Consider the following 12,762-nt stretch of genomic DNA (forward strand, 5'->3'; position numbering starts at 1 on the left):
CCTATTTTGTTTTGTTTTGTTTCTGCTTCTGTAGGTTGAAAAATGTATTGCAATGATGGAGCCCTTTTGAGTGTCAGCAGCTTGGGGCTATCTATGTACTCAGATTCCAATGTGTTGTTGTTTTCCTTTGTGAGCTTTTCATCTACCCTGTCTAGTTCTTCCTTTAAATAAAAGTCCTTCAGAAAGGTAAAACAGAACCAACAGTTGCACACTTCATCAGGTCCCATGAGAGAACTTCATACCCCACAGCTCCCTTTTATGTACTCTGCCGAGCCCAAAAAACAGGCCATTACTTTAAAAGCACATCTCATTTTTTATGATACCGTGTGAGCACTGCATGAGCTAGTAGAGTATGAGAATAGAGTAGCAGGCATCATTTTAGAAGACTTCTTCCTTGTGTGTGAGAGAGAGAAAAAGCAGAATATGTCATGTAAGATGGTGATTGCCACTGACTGCTATTCAGGATCGCTGGGTCCTACAGTCCAACATCATCTGGAGGATTGCATGATTCCCACTCCTGTTCTGAAGTCCCAGCAGACTGGAGCAGGGCAAATGTTGTCCCCATCTTCAAAAAGAGTATCCCAACAATTATCGTCCAGTTAGTCTGACATCTATACCTGGAAAGATTGTAGAGCAGATGCTTAAACAGAGAGTCTGTGAACATCTAGAAGGCAATGCCATAATCACAAAAAGTCAACATGGGTTTCAGAGAAACAAGTCATGCCAGACAAATCTAATCTCTTTCTTTGATAAAATTACGAGCTTGGTAGATGAGGGGAATGCTGTGGATGTAGTGTATCTTGATTTCAGTAAGGCCTTTGACAAAGTTTCTCATGACATTCTTGCAAACAAGCTAGTGAAATGTGGGCTAGACAACATAACTGTTACACGGATTTGGTAATTGGTTTACTGGCTGAACCCAAAGGATGCTCAAAAATGGCATCCTGGAGAGAAGTGACCAGTGGGATCCCACAGGGCTCTGTCCTGGGCCCAGTGCCATTCAACATCTTTATGATTTGGATGACAGAATTGGGAGCTTACTTACCAAATTTGCAGATGACACCAAATTAGGAGGAGTAGCTAATACTTCAGAGGACAGGATCAAAATTCAAAATGACCTGAATAAACTAGAAAGCTGGGCCAAAGCTAACAAAATGAATTTCAACACAGAGAAATGTAAGGTACTGCACTTAGGGCGGAAAAATGAAATGCACAGATACAGGATGGGTGACACCTGGCTGAATGAAACTACATGTGAAAGGGATCTGGGAGTCCAGATAGACCACAAATTGAATATCAGTCAACAATGCGATATGGCAGCTAACAAGGCCAATGCGATTTTAGGCTGCATCAATAGAAGTATAGTGTCTAGATCAAGAGAAGTAATAGTGCCACTCTATTCTGCTCTGGTCAGGCCCCACCTGGAATATTGTGTCCAGTTCTGGGTACCACAATTCAAAAAGGATGTTGAGAAACTGGAGTGTGTCCAAAGCAGGGCGACCAAAATGGTGAAGGATCTGGAAACCATAAAGCCCTATGAGGAACGACTTAGGGAGCTGGGGATGTTTAGCCAGGAGAAGAAAAGGTTATGAGGTGATATGATAGCCCTGTTTAAATACTTGAAGGGGTGTCACATTGAGGAGGGAGCAAGCTTGTTTTCTGCTGCTCCAGAGATTAGGACCCGGAACAATGGATGCAAGCTCCAGGAAAAGAGATTCCACCTCAATATTAGGAGGAACTTCCTGACAGTAAGGGCTGTTTGATAATGGAACAAACTCCCTCAGAGTGTAGTGGAGTATCCTTCCTTAGAGGTCTTTAAACAGAGGCTGGATGGCCATCTGTCAGGGATGCTTTGATTGAGATTTCCTGCATGGCAGGGGGTTGGACTGGATGGCCCGTGCGGTCTCTTCCAACTCTATGATTCTATGGTCATTTGGTCTCAGTCAGGGAATTTGACTAAGGTCCAAAACACACTGTACAAATAATCCAGTTTGAGATCGCTTTAACTGCCTTGGCTCAGTGCTAGGGAATCCCAGGAATTGTAGTTTATTATGGCACCACAGCTCTCTGACAGAGAAGGCTAAATGTCACACAAAACTACAGTTCCCAGAATTCTCTAGTATTGAGTCAGGATAGTTAAAGTAGTCTCAAATTGGATTATTTCTGTAGTGTGTTTTTGACCCGCAGTCTTCTCTACCATCCTAAAATTTAAAATGGAGACAAAGGACACCTTGTATCCATTCCAGGCATTGCCAGCAAAACAGCTACACATTTCAGGAACAGGAAGACTCTTCAATCATTTGCAAAGCTATATACAGTCCGTTACCAAGGATGTGCAGAGTCAGAAAACTTGGCTTGAAATGATGGAAAACAGTCTTTATTTTTTTGAGAGGTGTTCCCAAAATGCTGCTGCAGTGGATAAATGTTTATGGCGAAGAAACCTTTCTACTAGAATAAAATTATGGAAGCCAATATTGCAGGATGCAAGTAGATGTGGGGGAGTAGGGTTAGAAATTTTGCAAGAATGATGACTTGGTACATGGTAATGTGAATGTGGATTATCTGAAGGGTGGAGAAGATGGAAAGATGCATATGTTATTCTTAGGGGAGGCCTGCTTAGATTATACAGAATTTCAGGCCACAATCCAGAACCTACCTGCATCTCAATAAAATTGAATCCATGGCTGGAAGTTACCAAGGACTCAGGCACACTCCACATTGCTGGGGAACTGCATGTAATTTGGTCATGATTTATGCAGGCTTGTGATAGGGCCCAACTGTTAAAAACTAAATCTTGCATCCATAACCCTTGGTCTCCCTGTTCCAGTAGTAGGGGGCATATATCTGAAAGGTGTCCTGGCAGCTTCATTTCCAAATTTTCTGCAACTGTTGTCCTGCCCTTCAGCATGGATTCCAAAAGTTACATAAAAAGTGATGTGCTGTTCTTTTCCCTGTTCAGCAAGACTTTGCATAACATTGTTATATGGGTTATCACCTAGTGCTGCCTGTTGCCTTCTCAAAAACCCTGTTTAATATTTGCTTTTATAAAGAAAAATGTACATATCACCATCTATTTGATATGAAAGCAAAAAGAGCATTTAGCCCCGATCTGTTTGCATTCAACTGTGAGGTTTTCTGGCAGGTGCCAGTCTTGGGCCTGGGACCTTATGCTGTCCTGATACATACTGCAACAGTTCTTCCATTTGGTCCTAAATGTGGTGCATCCTTCAAAACATCACTTTGGATCTCCTTTGTAGCTTTTGGCTAACATAACTGCATGTTTTAGTTTGAGCTACACAGGCTACAAAGTTCAAGAGGACTGCTGACTTTCCCCCAAAGAACTTGTGCGAAAAGGAAATGCTGCTATAATACAGTAAAATGAAATGTGTTGAGGGTCTGTCTCATGAAGAGCTCTGAACTTTCTCATCAAAGTGACCCATCCAAGTCAGCTAAATGGCCTTTGACATGATTGGTAAAGTGGATCCATTTAAAGATGCTTGTTCCCAAAGCCCCCTTCATGCGACAAAGGTAAAATTCTTCTCTGTCCTGACCTAAATGCATCCCTCTCCAAGCTGGTGCCATATCACCCTTGGAGGCATGGCTGCTTGTAGGTTAATGCCCAACATGAAGGGGTCAACAATGCTTTGGATGTACAGGTAGTACCTTTAAACGTTTCTAACGTCCAAGCACAAAGTGTTGCCTTCTTTTTTGTAGGTTTTCTAGGAAGTGAAAACATGGGAGAATTTTACTTCTGTAGTCCTCCGGACAAACAGATAAGAATGCAAGTTTAATGCTGCCTCAAGTTTTCATCCATGATGTAATGACAGGATTCTCTCAAACTATTTGATAGGCTATCAGGGAGCTGGATTTGGGAGATGATGGTGCCATCGCCCAGCACTCATCTCCCCCCCCCCCCCAACATCTACGTTTGCCGTCTGTGATCATCCATGCTCTGCTAACATGCTGCTGCTGAGTTGCATAACCAGGCTGTGCCCTTCGGGGGAAATCCTGCCCCGTCTCTTTGGAATGGGAAATGAAAAACTAATAAACACAGTGAGGGGACAGACCTGCCTTGAGGCTATTTAGTCTAAGGCCCAGCTGCCCTTTCCTGGGTCTAAGGTGGTAATAACTCCTTGCAAGAGCACAGCTGTCATGAAAGGGGTTGCCCCTTATATAACAGAAAAGGATGTGCCACACTGACCATCTCCTTGTTTGCATTTGAGCAGTGCTTTCTGAGATGAGTGTGGCAGTTTGATGGAAGCATAGTCTTGTTGTTTGACTCTGCAATGATCGTTGTGGTTATCTATTAGCCTGACAGACTCTTGTGGAGGACAGCAGGTCATTGTGGCCAGGCTTTTCTGGCCACTGCTTTCACAGCATTTAGCCCAGGGCACAAACTTAAAAGAGCTAGCTTGATGTGGTCTGAGTGTTGGAGTACAACTCTGGAGACCAGGATTCGAATCCCAGCTTGGCTATGTAAACCCACTGGGCGATCTTGGGCAGTTCACAGTCTCTCAGCCTCAGAATAAGGTAAAAGCAAACCTCCTCTGAAGAAACTTGCAAAGTAAACCCCATGATAATGTCACCATAAAATCGCTGTAAATCAAAAACAATTTGAAGGCACACAACAACAACAACAAACAAGCTTATCCTGAGTCATGGTATTTGGTCCATTAACCCAATACAGTCTTCAAACACACTGTTTGATTCACCTGGTTTAACTGGAGATCCCTGGAATTGAACCTGACACCTTCTGCATCTAACCTTAGATCCTAAAGCAGGGGTAGGCAATCTTTTTGAGCCGGGGGCCGGGTTGCTGTCTCTCAGACAACTGGGGGGCCGAAGCCAAAAAATAAATAATTAAATAATTTTAAAAAAAACTTAAATATATAAATAAACCAGGACAAATGTAGGACAAAATTTTCAAATGGAAGACACTTTTTTTAAAAAAAATGGAGGACACGTGAAAAAATTTGCTGATTTTTAAAAAAAATGTTAATATAAATGCATGTTTCTGAGGCTTCTATAGACAATTGCTCCCCAAAAGCCCCGGCGGCAATTGGCAGCAGGACTGGGCTGGGGCCGGTCCCAAGGCCTCGCCGGGCCGCAGGTTGCCTACCCCTGTCCTAAAGCATGTATTCAACTGCCTCCCCCCAGCCCCATTTGTTTGTGTGAAAGAGCTGGCATGAGCTGAAAATCATCAACCTTTACTTGTGGATTCTTGAATTACCTCTTATCCTGGATAAGCCAGTCTTGTAAACAGTCACCCTGCTATTATCTCTGGAGCACAGTTCTCCAGAGAGCTACAGTGAACTGTGAATGACCTGAGTCAGGCAACAAGGTACCTAAGAGATGCCCCAGAACTTGTTAATGTAAGGGGGTGGGGTACCTTCCCCTCTTGAGAGAGTCTGAGGTTTTATGGTCTAAACAGGCTCAAGCTCTCCCAAATCGCTAGTGGTAACCTCTGAAGAGAAGGCAAGAGCTATTGTGTTCAATCAAGCATAGAGTTGTCCACTGTTATTTCCATCAACAGGGGTAGGGTCTGTGTGCTTCAAGTCACCTGTCTACTCATGGTACCCCATACATTTCATAGGGCGGGGAACATGTTGTGGTGATTTTGCCAGTCCCTTCCTCTGAAATATTGCCTTCAGCACCAGCTTTTCATTGGCAGTCTCCCATCCAAGCACTAAGCAGGACTGACTCCAAGATCGGATGGAATCAGGTGCCTTGGTAGGCTGGGTCATAAATTCTCTCTGCTAGTATCTGCAGAGGGAATTTTATCACACACACACACTAAAGTGGCCATGGGGAACAAAAGGAAAGCAGAGCTTTGCACTGCTCAAAGAGCTGCTGTCCTAGAAGATCCTTTATTGTATTTAATTGAACTCAACTGGCCAGACTGTAACCATTTATGTCCTGGTAATGGGCACAGTTTGTAGTTCTTTGCTCAGTGCAGTGAGTCTCCAAGATACAGGAGGGTCAATTGTCTGTGTCCAGCTGTATGTTGGAGTAAACTCAGTCTCAGCTTGATCTGTTAATCCTTCTGGCCTTTTGTCTCTTGCACATGCAGTGCCAGTGAGAAAGCCTTTGCTTCCTTTGGCTTGGTTAGCATCTTGCAAACATAACTTATGACCGTGCTCTAAGATCAGTGCTTCCCAAACTTTGGCCCTCCCTAGTGTTTTGGACTTCAGCTCTCAGAATTCCTGACTGTTGGCCAAGGTAGCAATGGCTTTTGGGAGTTGAAGTGTAAAACACTTGGAGGATCAAAAGTTTGGGAATCACTGCTCTAAGATGGTAGACATCATACTAGTTCCCCTGAGTTGCAAGGATTTGGATGGGCTTCTGAAGTTTGATCCATCTTGGTTTATACACTACCCCCCTCCCCCCAAGATTATGAGGAAGGACATGTTTCTTTAAAGCCATGATGTTGACTTGAGTCAAGCACTCTTTACTGAAGAGTGGTTTAATAAGTCTCATGGTTTTCTGTGCTCTCCATGAGGCGTCTGCCTCCACTCTTCTCTCTTATGATTCATAAGCACCATTTGGTTATATACAAAGTGAAGAAAGCATGCTCATTTTGTGTCATGCTTATTTCCCTGTTTCAAATGGGGGGGGGGGGGACCTGGAACATCTGGGCAAGAGCACAGGTGGCAGGAGCACAGTAGAAAGAACCAAAATGCAGTCTAGATTTACAAGCATTCATTGTAGAAGGGAATCTCCAGTCTGTTGAGATCCTTCATCTGGCCCAGAGAGGTTTCCTCTGTTGGTCTCTGCCCCCTGCTCAAGTCCTGCCTTCATCCCCAAGTGAAGTGGAAAATTGTCTCAGAGCAGAGATCAAAGAAATTGTCATGGATTCCTAGCACTTCCTCTTCCCTCCCCTAAAAAAACAAGCAGGATGTGGCAACATGGGAGGAGTCTATTCCAAGCCCCAGATGGTTTTTTGCCTATATTACATTCTCCTCCACTGGAAGAGATACCCTTTACTGAGCCAGCCAGTGAAATTGGGAGGTGGAAGGAGAATCACACCTGCCATCATCTGGCCTCCCTACAGAAATGCCCTTCAGCCTAGAAATGGCTTGCTGTGTGAGAATAGGGTATGTATTTACAGTTGTCCCAAGTACACGCACACATATTGGAATCCTCTGTCAGTTTTAACCAGAGCTGAGCCTTATAATGACCCACCCTTTCCAATTGCACACCATCTCTGTCAACCAGTATCTGAACCAGAAATGTACTTGCTTTTCTCCACTGATCCTGTAAAATAGGTGCTCCTGTTCTGTTCAGGGTTTCTCTTATTATAGCAGTTTCAGCAGCTCCCTCCTCTCCTAAGGGGCTGTTTCTAGCTCCACTTTCAGAAAAGTATTCTTGCAAGAAAATTAGTGCCTGAGAAGAACCATTGCTAATTAATGCAGACTTGACATCTTTCAGTTAATTGGGCCTTCTGCCGAGGGGTTTGCCCCAGCAACCTTGGGTTTGTATGTCAAAGAAAAAACTAGCCCAAATCTCTCTTCTCTTGAGATTCCAGTGCTTTGTGTCAAGGAGGCAGAGGCAAGGGGCCTGATCTGGGAGCCCAATAACTGACTTGATACTTGTTTGTGTTCCCTAGCCAGACTGCCTGGTTACAGAGATCTCCACAGGGGTGTTGACACTTGACTTGTTCTGTCATTTCAGAAAAGAAATGGATGATTCCCATGGAGCAACTTAAAACCATTTACAGATAGTAAATGTACGCAAAGTGAAGGCCATTCTACAGTGAGACCTTGTCATCCTTGGGCTTGTTATGCACAGATTTCAGCATCTGCAGATGGCAAGCCCCATTGTCCCAAACGGTGGCACGTGCATGCAGCCACATACATGTCTTATTGTCATTAGGAACAACAAGAGTAGAGGTCCTGCTTTTTTTCTAGACCCGCGATTACCAAACTTTGGTCCGCCACGTGTTTTGGACTTCAACTCCCAGAAGTCCCAGCCATCTTAGCCAGTGGTCAGAATTTCTGGGAGATGAAGTCCAAAATACATAGAGGATCAAAGTGTGGGAACCACTGTTCTAGATAATCCTTGTAGTGCCCTGAGAAAGTTGTTGGTACTCTTTCTGTAATAGGCCTAAATGCCTGAAAGGCGCCAAATCCTTTCTGATCTTGGAAGCTAAGCTGGCTCAGCTCTGGTTAGTACTTGGATGGGAAATCGCCAACGTGAGGTGCTGTAAGCTATATTTCAGAGGAAGGGATTGGCAAAGTATCTGTGCATTATTTCCCTAAGAAACCCCTATCAAATTCATGGGTTGCCAGAAGTTAACAGGCAACTTGAAGGCACATATGTACACTGTTTCTGTATGCCTTTGTATTGGGAAGTTGGACAGACAAACAGTAGAGCTGAGTGTGATCCACCTATGTCCACTTAGGAGCTGGGGTGAAGTGAATTCAGGACTTCCTTGCTCCTTTAAGCCCATTATATAATACCAGTTTATGCTGAGGGTTTGGTAGTAGATATCGTAGGACAATTGTATTTGGTAGTGTCCAGTTTCATGGGACCATAGCATGCTTAGGAGACCTAAATGTATAGCCCTATTAAGTAGTTGGTGATGCCAAAAAAAGAAAAAAATCTTCCCCCAACTCTGGCATATTCTTATTCATTATTTGGTTTGCCCTGTCATATTTTGATTCGTGGACTCCAATGGATTGCACGTTTTATTAAGCAGTTGGCAGTTGATGGACAGGTGGCTCTTTTTAAATCTCAACAAAAAGGAAAAGGAGCCAGTCCAGCTCAGGATCCTGGCATGAAGATGTTAGGGAGGTTTGCCCTTTGCCAATCCAGGGTACCTCATCATGAAAAACTGGTCCCCTTATTACTACTTGTCTGAATCTCATTTGGCCCTGTTGTTCTTGCTCCTCCCTTCAGTTGTGCCAGCCTTTTTTTTTCAGTGACTGTACTCAAAAGTTACTGAGCAATATGATAAAACCTTCCCAAGTCAGGATTTATAAGCTGAAATAAACACAGTGCATAGGAAAGGGAAGATCAAAACTTGAGCTGGTACAGTTTGCCTGAAAGGTAAGGCCGAAGAGGCTTGAACAGATGAAAGAAGAAGCGAAACATAGTCTGTATTGGAAGAAGCCAAAATTAGCAGCTAGTTGGATTACTGTAACTCTTGAACTCAACATGTAATGCATTACATAACAATTGAGTGATGATAGCCGCAGCAGCTGGTGTGTTGGGAAGTGTAAAATGGAGGAAGAAAGTCCTATGTAGATACACTGGAGTTGCACAGATGGTTTGTTGTTTGCAGAAAAAGATAGGCAGAAACCTAGGACCTATTGATTATCCTTTGAATAAACCTTATGCTCAGAGCTTCTGCACTTTTAATCAGTTAACCAGTTCCTTCCCAAGGATGTACACACTGCTGGGGAGTGATTTTTTGGGTAGGAAGACTATTATAAAAATCAGTTAGTCTTGCAAATAAAGTTGAGGTTACATGTAGCATTTGCAAGGGAAATCTTTGTTCCTGAGACACCCTCTGATCTTTTCACAGCACAGTCCACCAGACTCCTGTCCCTTTGCACTCCAAGACACCGAGAGTGGCACAGCATAGAAAAGTTGGGGTTTCTTTTTAACCAAACCAAGTTCCTGCAATGAAAGTTCCTGAGCCAGGATTTCTTAACCAGGATTCCTTGCAATGCTAGGGTTCTGCGAGAGATTGTGATGGGAATGGGGAGTACAGCTGTAGATACAATAACTTTATGCAGTGGTTCTCTGACATCTGAAAATAATTTCAAGGGTTCCCCCAGGGTAAAAAGGTCGTGTAAGGTTGGCCTAAGCGTTTCTTGATGTGGACTCAACCTTTACATTTATTTCTGTAGAATAAATGAGGTTTAATGTTTCTATTTCACCTATATATGGATATATTGCAAGAGACTGTTTTGCTATTGATTGTAAACTCCCAAAGTAATTAGATGGCATACTGTTCACATCAAGTACTAATAAGCCAGAAATAAACTTGCAAACCCCTTGGCTTACGTTTGAAAATATGATACTACTAACATTGTTTTATCGCTCACAGAATATACTTGTATGCTTTTTTCTTTTATGGGTAAACTTTGACTGAAAATTTAGATACATTTTTCCCTTTTGGCATAACTTCATTCTAGGTAGAATTCAAATATATAACCGTGTTAGTCTGTGGAATCAGTATGTAGAGAGATCTTGTAGTACCTTTGAGACTAACAGAAAGAAAGAAGTTGGCAGCATGTGTTTTGGTAGACAACTTCTTTCTTTCTGTTAGTCTCAAAGGTGCTAGAGGATCTCTCTATGTATTCATTCTAGGTAGTATATAATCATGCTACCATTGTTGTTTGTTGTTGTGTGCCTTCAAGTTGTTTCTGATTTACAGTGACCATTAAAGTGAGCCTATTATGGGGTTTTCTTGGCAAGATTTGTTCAGAGGAGGTTGCCATTGCCTTCCCCTGAGGCTGAGAGAGAGTGACTTGCCCAAGGTCACCCAGTGGGTTTCATGGCTGAATTGGGAATTGAAACATGGTCTCCAGAGTCATAATCCAACACTCAAATCACTACGCCACGCTGGCTTTCTCCATTCAAGTTAAATTATTCTGAAAGCAGTTCCTCTCATCGTGTAACAAAGGTAGGGATTGTGGCATTTGCATAGTCCTTTGCATGCCTTCTTACAGCTAGTGCATCAGTTCACAGCCTTTCAGCTGTGAGAGGTTGAGAGATGTCCCTTTTGGTTGCCAGTGAAGTCCACTTTGCTCAGCCGAACTGTCTGATCTTGATCTGTGAAATACTTCCCCTGTGTTTGTCCTTCCTAATAGACGATGTGGTACTTGACAGCTGCTTGTGTTGATTTAATCCTTCCCACGGATCCTGACCTTCCTTAGAATAGGTGCCTCTTTGCCTCAGTAATGTTCCATGTGTCAGAGGCTAACTTTTGTCTTTTCTGGTAAAGTCACAACCCACTCAGTGAGTGTAGACCCCTGTTCTCTATGCCTGGGCAAAGAATGCTCAGAAGACATTGGAAGCTGTGTGTAAAAGAGTGTTGCCCTTAGCAAAGTAGTGGCAGAGATTATGTAACATCTTACAGAAGCCACTGTCTTTGAGATTTGGATATTTAACAGAAGATGAGCTTTGAGGTCTTTACCCACCATTTCTTTATTTCTGTGTATTTTGGCTGTCAACAAAATGATCCCATTTATTTGACAGTGTCTTAACATTCACATGTGGTGAAGGTGGAAGTATATCAGTTTGAAGAAGACACTTCTGAAAATCTAAGTGTATGTCTGAGTTGGCCCAAGCCTTATTGCAGGTTGAGTGTAATTGGCATGAAGGTGCCATGTTTAACCATATGTCCAAGTACTGAGCTGGATGCAGTGGTATGTCACACTCCTGAAGACTTGGATGTAAGATTGGGGTGACCCAAAGCTTCATTTGGAGGACACAGCTCCAATACTTTGTTTATACTTGTATTCCTCACTTAATGAAGTGGATGTGTTCCTAGGCATGACTTCTTTAACTGAAAATTTGGCACCAGACAGAAATAACATGGAAGTAAAAAACCCAATGTGACATAGTGGTTTGAGTGTTGGACTACAACTCTGGAGACCAGGATTCAATTCCCTACTTAGCTATGAAACCCTCTTTGTGGCCTTGTGCAAGTCACATGCTCTCAGCCTCAGGGCAAGGCAATGGCAAACCTTCTCTCAACAAATCTTGCCAAGAAACAAAAACAAGAAGGCCAAAATACCCTAAAGGCACCAGTTCCCATCTGATCTTGGAAGCTAAGCAGGGTCAGCCCTGGTTAGTCGTTGGATTGGAGACTTCCAACAAATACCATGTGCTGCAGACTATATTGTATTTACAATGAAGGAACTGGCAAAATCACTTCTGAGTATTACTTGCTTAAGAAAACCCTATGAAAAGGCACATAAACATGCACAATATGGATAGTTCCTGTATCACAAAAAGGAGCAGTTCAACATGTTTCTGCAAGCCATCTATACAAAACTTAACAATACACCCATGCAAAAATGAAATAACCAGGTCAGATGACTCTTACATAAGCAAACAAAAACATGTTCAACTTGCTAGGGCCAGTAAAAAAAAAAAAAAAACACCACCAAACTTTGCCAAAATGCACCACCGGATTTAGTTTTTCCATCAGCTTCCACCTTTCTTATGGCTTCCATTTTGGTGACCCATGTATGAACAGTAAGGGATTCTGCAGACAGCTGTTCTTTACCTTGCCTGGAGGTGGGCCCACGCAAGTACAATATGATCAGTTAGAGCAGAATCCCATTTTTCCCCATCCCAAGCTTTATTGCACTGTTTTGCCAAAAGTCACCATTTCCCCACCCTTCCTTCCCCACCCTCCCTGTGCCAATGCTGCTAAAAAAAATTCAGCTAGAGGACAAAAAAGAAAAGTGGAGGTTGGTGTAAAAACACTTTGTTTAAAAAAAACTGCATTGACAGAGGCTTTGTTAATTTTAGGTGTGCATTTACTTATTCTGATTATGATTTACCAGTATACGGTAGCTATGAACTCTCCAGTTTCTGGTTGGTAAACAAAGCATTACACCAGAAATAATACTGATTCAGTTCATATAATACACTGTACAGGAAAGATAGGCAGCCACGCAAAGCACTCTGGGTCTTGTATTTCTGTTCTTATCTGCCTGAAGCATAGCAGGGCTTACTAAGTGACAGGGCTGGCCTTAAGTTTTACATAAGACTTATGAACATTGTAAATGCATATCGGTC

At 42.8% G+C, this 12,762-nt stretch overlaps 1 protein-coding gene across 1 annotated transcript in view; it reads left to right on the forward strand.

The window, feature by feature from the left end:
- STK35 (serine/threonine kinase 35) overlaps positions 1-12,762 on the forward strand; it is a 35,024-nt gene that overhangs the window by 14,972 nt on the left and 7,290 nt on the right. The window lies entirely within an intron of this gene.

This window comes from Sceloporus occidentalis, unplaced genomic scaffold (genome assembly GCF_023333645.1).
Source record: "Sceloporus occidentalis isolate IW3139 unplaced genomic scaffold, rSceOcc1.0.p SCAF_3, whole genome shotgun sequence".
NCBI lineage: Eukaryota > Metazoa > Chordata > Lepidosauria > Squamata > Phrynosomatidae > Sceloporus > Sceloporus occidentalis.